The following is a 13,528-nucleotide window of genomic DNA, read 5'->3' as shown; positions in this document are numbered from 1 at the left end:
TCGCAGGAAGATGTCAATGTCGTGATGACGTCACAGCCTCCCTCTCTTTCTCGCGTCGCTTCCTCTTGGCCTAATCTCCACGTCCTTGCTTGTGATCGAGCGTTGTTTCCTATGTTTGGTTCTTCCTTTCCGTTAATGTCTGATGCTGCTTCGCGTCCGGTTTTGATTCTTGGAGATATGTGATGACAGTCGTTCACTTAAACGTCGATGTTGATGCTTGAATTCTTCTTAGTGAATGACATATCCTCTTATTCATAGGATGTTTACAGTTGCATGTTGATTGAAGATCCCGTTTCCTCAGTTTATTATTGATTTATAGCTGGAATTCGATGATTTAAATTCTTCGGTAGGCTGATATGGTTCTTGTGTAAGTTGGTCTCCGCTTGCCACCATTATTATGTTCTTCCGCATTGGCGAAAGATTGTTTGTCTTTTCTTACGACTGTTGTTCGTAAGCATTGCTGGTTCTACTTTTCTTCTCTCCTACGTTGTATCTTAGTAAAGTTGATTCTTCTTAGAATAAGGGAGATGATTTCAAACGGAGGCAAGTTGATACTTAAAACAGCTTTATTTCTCAACTCCATCGCAAGAGAGATGGTTTGGTCAGAAGACCGCTCCGTTTGATAACTGGAATAGAACTAACAATATAGAGCATCGTGTCGATAGCGAAACACTAGCTATCTCAGCGATTTACATATAAGAAAGAACAAGTAGTCCGCCGGCTCGGAAGTCACAAGTTTCCGGCGCAGGTTAACAGGTCAACCGCTTCCCATGGAAGGTGTTGTGATCAGTTACCAGATTCATAAACTGATGATAGATCCAAATGCAAACCAGGCTACTGCAAGCATTGCACAGCGTGACCTAGATTTGAGATTGTCACGTAGGACAATCCTAATTCACCAATGACCCCTCAGGTCATGGGTTCTATTTACAGATATGTAATTATCTGTTACAAAGAATGTATTTATTACATAAACACACACACACACACATTCAAATGGTTTTACTTTAAAAGTTCTGGAACCAATGACTTCAACAAAACTCGGGTAGATACCCTACGCCAATACGCTTAATTTGTTCACCTGGGAATTTTGACTGGTCACGTGATCTGGTGGGTATATTAGCTGGATTCTAAAATCTTTGGATATGACACGAAGTCGTTAAAAATACTATTTGGAATTTCAACCAGTATGCATATAAGGAGGACACGGCTGATCAGGGGAAAAACTCAGAAATTTGGCATTTACTTGAAATTGACCCTGAAAACGGGCCACACAAGAAGGGTTTGGCGATGGAAACATCCTCTCAGCCATTTAAAGAGTTGCTCAGCAATGTTTGCGGATGTTACAATGCAATGTGCGCTTTACTTTTTAGAATATGAAGAGTTCAGAGAAAGAGCTTTCGCCCTCATCATATGACCACTTCAACACTTTAGGTTACTTAAATTAACTGTTTGTTTGTATGGTGTTTTTACGCTGCATAGAACCAGTGGTTATTCAGCAACGGGACCAACGGCTTTACGTGACTTCCGAACCACGTCGAGAGTGAACTTCCGAACCACGTCAAGAGTGAGCTTCCGAACCACGTCGAGAGTGAACTTCTATCACCAGAAATACACATCTCTCACTCCTCAATGGAATGCCCAAGAATCGAACTCGAGGCCACTGAGGTAGCACGCGAACATCATACCGACCACGCCACTGAGGCGCTACTTAAATGAACTGACTCCTGCAAAAATGGTACTACGCAAGGGTTTGCAGTGACACAATGTTCAGTGGAGTCACTAATGACATGTTCATGTGACTCCTCTACCTAGACCTAAGATAGCAACCAACCAACATATGTTGTGCTAGGCCTTGTATAACGAGGCGCACTGTGAGGTTATTTAGACCTGTGCTGTTATACGCAAGTATCGTGTTGTATACTTCCCATCCTCGTCAGAGATTGCGACGATAATTTCCAAGTCAGTATCTTCTTTGGGTATAAAGGTGGAGATGTTTCACACTCATGATGGTAACAGTAACAATATATTTGCGAAACTACATCTCTTGAGTAGAAGCAAGAAGGTGGTTAAGAGAACTTGATTCTAGGAGGGGAAGTAGAGTTCTGAGTTACAATGCATTTACAAAATTATAGGGGAGCAAAGCTTAGCTCAGCATACTAACATACAGACAGACGAACATGTGAGAGGGAGTCACGTAGACGTCTGTGGGTTATAGGTCAATAGGTTCTCAGGCGAAAGCACTGTGACCTGATTGACACAACAATGGATTTGATTATCAAAGGCAAATGCAAACCAGGATGTTGCTGATTCAATACGCCAAAGCCTAGCTTGCATCCTGTTTATCAATCTTTATCACACTCCTTGCTATCTCAACAGTGACCCCTTGGGTCATTGGCTTATTCATATATGGAATATATATCTTTTTAAATGTAACCCTTACATTAATTGCTCGGTCGGCTACAAAACCAAACACTGAACATTAAAGTTTGACTTGTATATGACTCATAGGAGTGTGATAGAGAAATTAATGCAAATATATAGTTAACCTATAGTTACCAGCAAGTGGCTAAGGAATGATATGCAACTGATTATATATATAAAAAAATCAGATATATAGAAATACTCATAAGTAGTGAATAATACATGGAAGATACAGATCCACGTACAAGATAAATGCATATGATATCATACTAATATTAAAGATAACATGTCATTACATAATGATAGTTATATACCATTAGTCATGAGAATATATATTCAACAGAAAGTACTGCCGTACATCTGATGATTGCATGACATCTGATGATTGCATGACACAAGAATTACATTCTAAAAATCATATATGGTTAATACGTAAATGGTACCAAAAATGTGATAAGATAAAAGGTAACTGATTAAGAATAGGTGCTACCTGATTAATATAAAAATAGATTCAGATAAGTGTGCACATCATATAGATTCCTGGTGCGTACACGCACAGACATACTGATTCATTGTAGAACTTCAATTGATTATATTAGGTGCGCTACCAGATAAATTGATTGATAAATGATAATGAAGCTTCTCATACTTTACATATGGAATGCAATGTCACGGAGGTTCCTGTTACACATTTAGCCAGCGTTCAAACCGCTTTTCACACAAAACACAATTCCAAACAACTTCCCCCCAGGTCAAATGAAATGGCCAGTTTCAAGTGGCTCTAAAGTCAAATGCCTTAAGGGCTAATGGGTAAGTGTCAGGACGGGGTACGACGTTCTGTTGATGATCCATTCTTGTTTGCCTCAACCTACGCCAAGCAAATACGTTAGCGGTGACCAGAACCACCAACAACACGCATGTCACAGCCAGCAGTGTGTAGAACCGTAGATCCTCGTTGACATGGTAAGCCCTTGAAGTGCGGTCCATACCAGACAGTTTTGATAGTTGATGGGCCACTTTCGCGTTGTATGGAAGGGGTAAAGCTGGGATGATGGTACTCGACCAAGAAAAATTCACGAAGTAAGCTCGTTCCCTTATGATGGTGCTTACTCCACGGACCGTGTAGTTGGGCGTCACTCCACTGCAACCGTCCGCGGCGACGAACATCCGTGAAGAGGCCATTGATCCGTCCAGGCAAGCGGCGTGAAACCCTGCTCTGTCGTACAAACTGTATTACCCATGGCATCTGAACAGTGAGTGAACCTATCCAGGTCTCTGATAACCATAAATGTTTCCTTATTAGGGGAAATCAATATGTATCCCGTCAGTTTAGATATTACTGGTAATGAGCTATTCGTCATGAAAGTAGGAAACGGTGCAATTTTGTAAGATTGCCAGGCATCAGAAGAATTGAAAGGAATGTTAATCATGATCCTGTAATTCTCAACACTTACTGATATTAAGCTATAATAAAATTCTATATTATGTGCATCTAACAAAGGAATATAACCAAGTTTTTCTCGTCCATTCTCTAAAGTTAATGTTAAATCTTTGATAGGCAAAAGATGTGGTGAAAGAACACCCTTTGTAGCTAGCATGATAGCTTCCACATAGTCTTTTGATTTTTCAATAAAATGTGAAATTTTGTACGGATATGGTCTACCTTAGAACTGTAATATGCTAATGTTGCCAGCAGGTGTTGCACATCCATCATCTGACTGATATTACTGGAATGTTCGTTCACCAATGTCATAAGTTGATTGATTGATGATAATTGTTTACGAAGTTCGGAAAAAACTAATTAATTTTCATGTTGCAAAATTCAATTCTCTTATTCTGATCATTAATCTTAAGACAATTTGAAATTCCCAAACCTAAACTTGCAACAGAACTGAAGACGTTGAGCGCCGCAAATATAGACGGGTTACGTCTTTCTAGGCTACTGTGTCTCATAACGGTCCACATAAGTAGATCACGAGCCAAACATTCTGCTTCAGCAGTTTTGTTTTGCAAGTCGAATGACAACATCTCTGCGACACTGAAAGTTTGTGCTAGCGAAATCTCTGGATTAAAAGGAAAATGACGATGGTGTAATTGATTCAATGATTCGGCAAACCGCGATAAGTCGCTTTTTAGGTTAATGACATCTTCTGGCAGGAAAATCGCTCGCAAATCAACTTCTAGAACTATATTGCTTGCTGTAATGAAAATGTCCTCTGTTCTTTCGATGATAGAGCCATGTGTAAAATGTATTTTTATGCATGACACTTACCTGGCAGGTATATATATAGCTGTATTTTCTGAAGTCCGACAGAATTTAAAAAAACTTCCGACACACGCAGTGGTCGGCCAGGTGGTTAGTACCCATTCCCGCCGCTGGGAGGCGGGTATCAGGAACCATTCCCATTTTCTTAAATTTTCTGTCGCCGGTACTGAAAACACCTGTTTTCAGTACCTCCGGCTTAGGATTTTGGAAACTTCATTTGCCGCTAAGTATCCTAATTGTCTTTTAATTTATTTACTTGGATTTGTGGCTAGGCATACGCTATCTTAAATTGATTTGAATTTGATTCATTTTTGCATAAGATATCTGAATCTAGTTAGGCTAGTTTCAGAGGGTGTTGTCTGCAAAGATAGGGTGTGGCTACCGAAAGCTTCGGTAGTTCCGCACTTGGGGGGCGCAATTAATCAGTAAACATGTCTATTTCCGTAAGGAAAAAGTATGATTCGTATGTACGCAATTAATCAGTAAACGTGTCTAATTCCGTAAGGAAAAAGTTTGTTTAGTATGTACGCAATTAATCAATTACGAAAGTCAGGGTAGTGATACTGCTAAAACCTTCCGGCGTAGGACTTTCTATTTTGCCTAACGCCTTTGTAGTATGCCTACGCGGGTTATGACTATGTCGCGAGAGGTGATCGCTCTCCTTCATTGTTGTGAAGAGTTCTACTTCTGTTTTTGTTACGCCTAACCCTGTAATGTTGCCTTCGGGCCCTAAAACAGTGTCTGTAGAGGTTATTGCCCTTTCTCTTATACTATTTCGATTCGTAACTTAGAATCGAAAGTGCTTGCTTTAGAGAGCAATAGTGAAGTGGCTAAGTGCAGTGACAGTGCCCCTTGTGTAGTGGAGGGTGCGTCAGATCGGCCTTATAACGCCTCTAGGTCTAGACCTCTGTCGAACTCCCAGAACCAAGGAGAGGGCATGTCGAAAGCCGGAAGGAGGGTTACAGGGAACCCCACCGATCTGGCGTGCCTTCGGCAGTTTCTGATGAAAATCCCCAGACTGCCAAAGTGCGTGCACATGCACGAATCCTGAAGGATTGCTTCTCGTCCTCCGAGGCGTCCTCCCCGCACAAGGGTTGGAGCTCTCGGAAGGACTCGCGCCCTCTAAGAAGCTTTATAGAAGAGGACGCTTCACGTCCCTTCTCCCTCGTTATGTGTTTCAGTGAGAAGTAAGAAGGCGAAAGTTGCCTGATCACGTGTACTTCTTTCCACCAAGAAATAGGAAAAAGAAGGCAGTTTCTCTCGCTTGTTTTGACGCCTGTCAGGAGCGTGACGCTTTTCTGCACGCTTATTTGGACGATCGGCTTGAACAGGACGCTCGGATGGACGCACTCACCAGTGGACGCCGAGCGTCCTCGCCAGTGGCCGCCGAGCGCGCACCAGGACGCCGAGCGTCCTCGCCAGTGGACGCCGAGCGCGCACCAGGACGCCGAGCGTCCTCGCCAGTGGACGCCGAGTGCGCACCAGAATGTTTTCTGTTGAACTCTTCAAGCTCTTGTTTAAGATTTGAGCCTCAAGAAAGTGAACAGAACTTCGTCTTCGAAACCCAGCAAGACCTCGGGTTTCGTGAATTCAAGAGGTCTCTGTCAATATTATATTGCTTTTCGCAAAGGTGGATGGAGTTAAGGAAGCTCAAGGGAAGATCTCGTTTTCTCTACCTCAGTCAAGACTTTGAGATAAGACAGTTACGGGTTATGTAAAGGCTCGACGTCCTGAACGTCAGGATTTTCGGCAACGTTCAGTAGGATTCTTGCAAAGGCACTCATCAAAAGGACGCTCTTCAGGAAAGCGCAAGACAGGACTTCCTTTGCCATACTGCCAATAATTTAAAGCTTTTTAGACCATCTGAAAGGGTTTTTCAGATGATAGATTTTGTTAGTTTCTAGTCGAGACTTCCATGCCGATTGAGCATCGTCGTTCTACCTACCGTAAGCCCAGTCTCTTAACAGGATTCTTGTCCCTTCCTTGTTTGAGACGGGAATCGAAAAATAAAAGGCTCGACTTCCTGGATTACGTTTTGTCAATTCAGTGACTTTCCCCCATTGACAATATACTATCGTTTTGTCAAGTAAGTGGGTCTCCCCTCATTGACAAAATATCTCTCTGTACCGTTAATGGGTTAGTTCTCATTGACAAAACATCTCATTAACTTGATATTGCGTAAGCGAATAAGGACAAGGTTCGGAAGAGCTCTCCTTCCTCATTCGCAGACTCGTACAAGAAATAGACTGGTAGACTACGTCAATGAACGCTTATGTCCAGTATCTTAAGAAGCTTGAGCTGTCTGCTTCGATTCTCTAAGTTTTGTTCATGAAACTTGCCTGTCAGATATGTATGTAGCTGTATTTCCGAATTCAGCTATATATATGTCTGCCAGGTGAGTATGAACAAACTTTATTGTGATATAATAAAATTTTTTTGCCTTGCGTTATTTTACTACTGGTTGGTTCAAGTCATACACGCTTGCTGTAGTTACCTCTTCGGATGGCAACCGAGAGGTCTATTGTCTACTATTTTAAGGACATTTAATCGTCACTCCCTGCAGCCTTCCAGGAGTTTCCGATTTATCTTTTACCGTTGTATGGTAGTGTTCTGACGACACAAACGCATCTATATATTTAGCGTTTTCTGTTTCGCTTAAATATACCAGCTTGAGAGTCTCTTTTTGTTCAAAAAATAACGGACCTATTTCTTCGTAGAATAGGGTAGCTGGCAACCCAGACATAAAGTTAAGAGACGACGTTCGTAAGCTGCTGGCTGCTGCTGTGTCTGACTGTCCAAGTTCCAAACTTCCAACCGAGCCAGTAACAGATCGTGCGGGGTCATCCGCGGTAGGTTACGTCTCTCTCTCCTGCGGGGTTGACTGACTAACCGTATCTCTGTGCTGGCGGTTACGTCTCTCCTGCGGGATTGACTGACTAACTGTATCTCTGTCCTACAATCACGGACTTTAGCCTAAGATTGAGGGATTTCTTACGTGAATGAATAAACGTTGCATTAGTTTTGCCTTACTATGTTCAACAGAGTTATCTCTTAATCCTTTCGGTGCTCGTTACCGCACGGTATAGAACTACGAGTCTACCGCAACATTGCACTTTTATATGCTCTCCTGCTTAGGCAAAGCGCAGCCTTATAGGGAAGTAAGCATACTCGGGGAGGAATGGATGAGCTTGCTGGGGACCATTTCCTTCCTGAAGAAGTTTGTTTCCCCGGAATAGAACTGACAATTCAGACCACAGTTTTTTACTACCGGGAAACTGAAATATTATTCAAGATCTAGGAATTATTCTGAACATCTCTCAGTGCGTCATGATAGAAAGGAGGTGCCGGACATCTGGATAGTGTTTCAGATGTCCTGGATCTTAATCTGAAAGAAGTAAATGCAATTCGGTCGTCCCTCCAGTCCTCGAAACGAGTTTTTGGAACCAGTGGTCCACATCAACTCTGATATTCCACAGCTCTCTCATATCTTAAGAAGTATCTTCTCTCGGTCCCTGCTCGAGTTTACGAGAAAGAGCCTATTATAACAACAGGCGTAGAATGTAACGATCATCTAGAGGTTCGTTACAGGATTGCAAAAGTCCGTACGAATCGTCTCGATAGATTACTAACATGCTAGGTATTTTAATTAAGTGGTGTTCTTTTATGGTTGTCTGAGAGGGTTATTTCCTCTTCAGTATGTGAAGTGTAATGTGTTACGTTAGCTTTGTGTGTGGTTCAGGTGGTCTAACTTATCCTAGCATGAATGCCCCTGGTAAGAGAGGGCTAGGGTTTCCTGTCAACAAATTGGTCACGTCCAGTTGTCAGACCCTTGTTGTTAGCTTTCTCAACAAACAGGTCACATCCTAGTTGAGAGCTACTAAGGTTTAGCAGGCTAAGAGGCAGGACCTACGAAGTCAGCTACCTTAGCAGGTAAGGAACTTAATAAATAATTTAAAAAATTAGTTAATTTTTGAATTATGACGATATTGCTGTCTGTGACCCACCTCCAAATGTGTCAATCAGCTATATATATACCTGCCAGGTAAGTGTCAAATGCATAAAAATGATATTGTTATGATACAATAAAGTTTTATGCATACTTACCTGCAGGCTATATAAATTAAATTCCCACCTCCTCCCCTCAGGAGACAGGGTCAGAGAAAATCTGAGGAAAACGGGAATACTAGGGAATACTAGTTCCAAGTACCAACGCCACGGGAACGTGGGGGAGATCACCTGAACTACCAGTGGTCTAGCGGTTGCCGAGAGTTTTGAAAATTCTGCCAGTGCGAACAGACAACAGAGAATGTTGTTTGACAGATTTGCATCTGTCAAACAACAAAGACCTTCACGATCATTGAGGTCTGTGGAATCTCGATTCTAGCTCACCATCTACTTTTTGTCTCGCCTGTTTTCTCGGAGTCAGACACTCGTTGCGAGATATCAGGGCGACATATAGTAGCCCTGAGTTTCTTATTGACGAAGTTGATTGCGGACGACGTTGGGTTGCGTTGATACACCCCAAGGTTTGCTTAGATTGAATCGCCCAGGCAGTCCAGACACTCATCCTTCAGCTAAGAATAGTGCCTTTTGGTCTTCAGGGTACAGCCTTGCTGTCCTTGATTCGTCTGACTGGTCAACTGGTCGTTCACCTGACTTTAGTACAGACGTAGTCTGAAGTTCTTGATGTCAAAGCATTCGAACCTCTCCTGCCTGTTAACTTCTTGTATGTGATCAGGAAGGCCTTCTTCTAACCACCCTAGATACGACAAAGAGGGTTAGTGAGATTTTAAGCCATCGTCACAAGTTTTGGCTTTAGAGAACACAAGGAGGTGTGCTCTCTAAGCCTTTTCGTTATGGCCTAAGAATGGAAACCCTTTTTGTCCTTGGGGCCCGAGGGTCTTGGAAGCAAAGGATGGCACAAGTTAGTGGGGAGGAGCCAGAGAGAGTCCTGTGCCCTGTCAGGTCTCTCAAGTTTTATCTACTTAAAATCAAGAAAGTCGAAGTCAGTCGAGCAATCTGCAGTGTTCCGAAAAAGACCAGACTTGCCCATATCGAAGTACACCCTGGTTTTAGGGTTAAGGAGTTCTTTTAAAAAAAAAAAAAAAAAAAAAAAAAAAAAAAAAAAAAAAAAAAAAAAATTTGAAATCTTTTTATCTGAATGCTCACGAGGTGAGGGCGCGGCCTCGGAAGCATTTCAACAGAGCATGGCACTCAGCAACATCCTGAGTACCATATTTTAGCGAAGCAACTCTGGGTTCACTTCACACTCCCTGCGAGATGTGAAGATGGCATATGAGATCTGCTGCTCGCTAGGGCCATACGTGTCTGCAGACACAATCTTGGGGGCAAGAAGTACTACTCATCCTATCCTGTAGAAAATGGTTAGGAAGAGCTCTTAATTTAGTTGTGGAGTCGCTGACAACGGCGACTTCTTAACTCTGAAGCCTTAGTTAACACACATTAACTTTGGCTAGGTTGGTCAGGTGGTGATATATATAATTATATATATATATTTATTTTACTTCTTAGCCCTCATGGTATGGTCAATATGGTCTAGTCACATTGTGGTCACGCCCCTGTTGACAGATCATCTGGAGTGCACCAGCTTTATAGGTCTCTACCTCGCTGGCAACTCTAGTAAAGCAGAAGCAGACTTGGGTGACAGTAATCACGAAGTCGGCTATGCTAACAGGTGGAACCAAGATGTAAATCATCTGCATGCATTTGTGTCCCAAAATCCTTCTATTCTGTCCCTTCCCACCTCCAACGGTGGGGTTCAACTATATATATATATCTGACAGGTAAGTTCATGAGCAAAATGATATTGTTATGATACAATAAAGTTTGTTCATACTTAACTGGCAGATATATATATATTCAAGTACCCACCCACCTCCCCTCAGGGGACAGTGGAAATAAAAATTATGAATAGAAAATGGGAATGGTTCCTGATACCCGCCTCCCAGCGGCGGGAATGGGTACTAACCACCTGGCCGACCACTGCGTGTGTCGGAAGTTTTTTTAAATTCTGTCGGACTTCAGAAAATACAGCTATATATATACCTGCCAGGTAAGTATGCATAAAACTTTATTGTATCATAACAATATCATATTTTTTGTTTTAGCACTCTTCCCACACGACAAGAATGTCTGAACAAACAGTACCAATCCGAACAATATAAGCTTCATGTTGGAAACCTGCAATTAATGAGATATATGTAGTTACTTGTGTTTGAATTAACTACTTCTATACAAAACAGATAAAATATTTTCATACAAATGTTATATATACATACTTTTATCATGAAAGTTTCATATATACTTTTTATTAGGTATGTTTTATATATATAACCATACATAAATTCTTCTTTTTTTCCTTTTCTTTCCTTCTACCCTCTTTGCCTTAACTGCGGACATGAGCCAACGGTATTGTTCTCACTTCAGTAGGTTGGGATATGTTTTGAACTTTTAGTCTGTTGGCCGTTAATATTTCTAAAATGCTAAACAGGCCCTCAAACTTAGGTGTTAGCTGTAGTTCAAATCCTTGCGAACATATACTTGTATATATATTTGATCGCCTACTGTATATGATTTAGTTGGCTTAGCGATTTTATCATGATTTCTCTTCATTATGATTTGTGATTCTTCTAAATTCTTACGAAGTATATTATATTGGCTTACACTTGCTTCCATAACATCCCGTAGGGGATTTGATAAATTGGTTGTAGGCGTAAATACATGGAAATGTGTCCTAGCTTGGGTACCGTGCAATGCCTCGTGCGGCGACATTTTGACAGATACATGGTATGAATGGTTAACAGTACTTAGAACCGCTGGTATGGCAATATCCCAGTTGGGATCCATTCCCCCAAATGTAACTCGTAGGACATTTAACACCTTCCTATTTACCCTCTCAACTAATCCATTATACTCTGGGTGATAAATCATGGTATTGATTTTCTTAATGCAAAGGAATTCACACGAGTTAAGGAAATGATTATTGAATTCTCCAGCCGAGTCAGAGATTATTATGTGTGGAATTCCATGTTTACAAATGTAGCACTCGTAAAATTTCCTAGCGCATTCAATTGCGGTTTTAGTTTTTAGTGCTATCAATTCTGTATATCGAGTCAAGGCATCTATTAACACTAAGAGGTGCTTATTTCCTCGGTCAGACTTGTAAAACCCTGTTAATGAATCTAAGTGTACTCTTTCAAAGGGTTGGTTGGGCATGGGATAGGCCCCCAAGCTGACAGGTGTCTTAGTGTGCCCTTTGTTTTCATGACAAATGTGACAATTAGCTATGTGTTTTTTTATATCTGTAAGCAACGTAGGCCAATAAAATAGTGATTTGGCTTTCTGTGACATGATAGAGAACCCTGGATGACCATGTAATGGATTGGAATGCAACCAGTTTAAGACGATTGGTATAAGCGAGATTGGAACCACTACCTGGTTGTTAGTCACCGGCGGGGTGCTGCGGGTTTTCCTTGTCACGAACCTACACAGAATGTTATCCTTAATTATATAATTCTGCTGCGTGTACTTCACATATTCCTTTTCTTTAGGATTACCGTTCAAAGCATCTATTATTTTCTTTAACTGCTGATTTTTTCTTTGTTCAGTCTGTACTAGTTCAGCGCTCCAACCCGGGTCTTCCTGTTCAGATACAGTTTTAACAATAGGCACGGATGTTGATATATCTACTAGTTCAGCTAATGGCTCCATACAAGATGGCGCGGGGTTGCGTGATAGTGCGTCAGCAATGATATTTGCTTTCCCAGGTAAATATCCTATCCTTGCGCCAAAGTCTTGAATGATCATATGCCACCGAGTTCTTTGGGACTGTGACTAAAGCCTTTGAAGAAGTCGGTGAGGGGCTTATGGTCAGTAAGAACCTTGACAGGATAGCCGTATATGTATTATGAACTTAAAATGTACTAGTGAGTTAACAATAGCTAGCCCTTCCTTGTCTATTACTGCATATTTACTTTCAGAAGGTCTCAGTTTATGTGAATAAAAAGCTATAGGGAAGAACTGTCTGTCATATTGCTGAAGCAGTACCCCTCCTACCCCTTGGTCCGAGGCGTCAGTTGCGATAAAGAATTCCTTACCGAAGTCAGGTAATTTTAAGCTAGGTGAACTGCATAATTCCTCTTTCAAGGTATCGAACGCCTGTTGATGCTTCTCCGACCATATAAAATCGACGCCCTTCTTCGTAAGATCGGTTAGAGGAGCGGCTATAATTGAGTAATTGCGTATAAAACGCCGGTAATACCCACTACAGCCTAAAAATTGCTGTATCCCCTTGACGTTAGTAGGTATCGGAAAGTTACGGATAGCCGACACCTTATCGTGGACTTCCTTAAGACCTTGACTAGACACCATAAAACCTAAATAGACTAGTTCTGTTTTAAAAAACTCACACTTAGTTATCTTCACTCTTAAATTATGCTGCCTTAGTCTCTGTAGCACTAGCTCTAGTTTATGTAAATGTTCTTCTAAGGTATTAGAAAAGATTACAAGGTCGTCCATATAGGCATGTAGGGTATCCCCTAACAAGTTTCCGAACACTATATTAATCATTCTGGTGAATGTAATTGGGGCGCAATGTAAACCAAAAGGCATACGTAAAAATTCATAATGTCCCCTGGCTGCGCTGAAGGCGGTGTATGGGATACTCTCTTTTTCTAAACATATCTGGTGAAAGCCTTTAAGTAAGTCCAAACTGGTGAAATATTTGTTCTGTCCTAGCAAGGATAAAATATCGTCAGTACATGGCACTGGGAATCGATCGGGAATTGTTTCCTCATTTAAGCGACGGAAATCTACGCA

General features: G+C 41.5%; 1 protein-coding gene and 1 long non-coding RNA gene across 9 annotated transcripts in view; one reads left to right on the top strand and one right to left on the bottom strand.

Moving 5' to 3' along the window:
- The window catches only part of LOC135216245 (uncharacterized), a 187,103-nt gene that overhangs the window by 66,429 nt on the left and 107,146 nt on the right, over positions 1–13,528 (bottom strand). The gene's annotated exons all lie outside the window — the stretch shown is intronic.
- The window catches only part of LOC135216242 (uncharacterized), a 51,633-nt gene that overhangs the window by 28,497 nt on the left and 9,608 nt on the right, over positions 1–13,528 (top strand). The window lies entirely within an intron of this gene.

Source organism: Macrobrachium nipponense, chromosome 6 (genome assembly GCF_015104395.2).
Source record: "Macrobrachium nipponense isolate FS-2020 chromosome 6, ASM1510439v2, whole genome shotgun sequence".
Lineage (NCBI taxonomy): Eukaryota > Metazoa > Arthropoda > Malacostraca > Decapoda > Palaemonidae > Macrobrachium > Macrobrachium nipponense.
The sequence above is the reverse complement of the archived record's forward strand: the minus strand, read 5'-3'. Positions and strand labels throughout refer to the sequence as shown.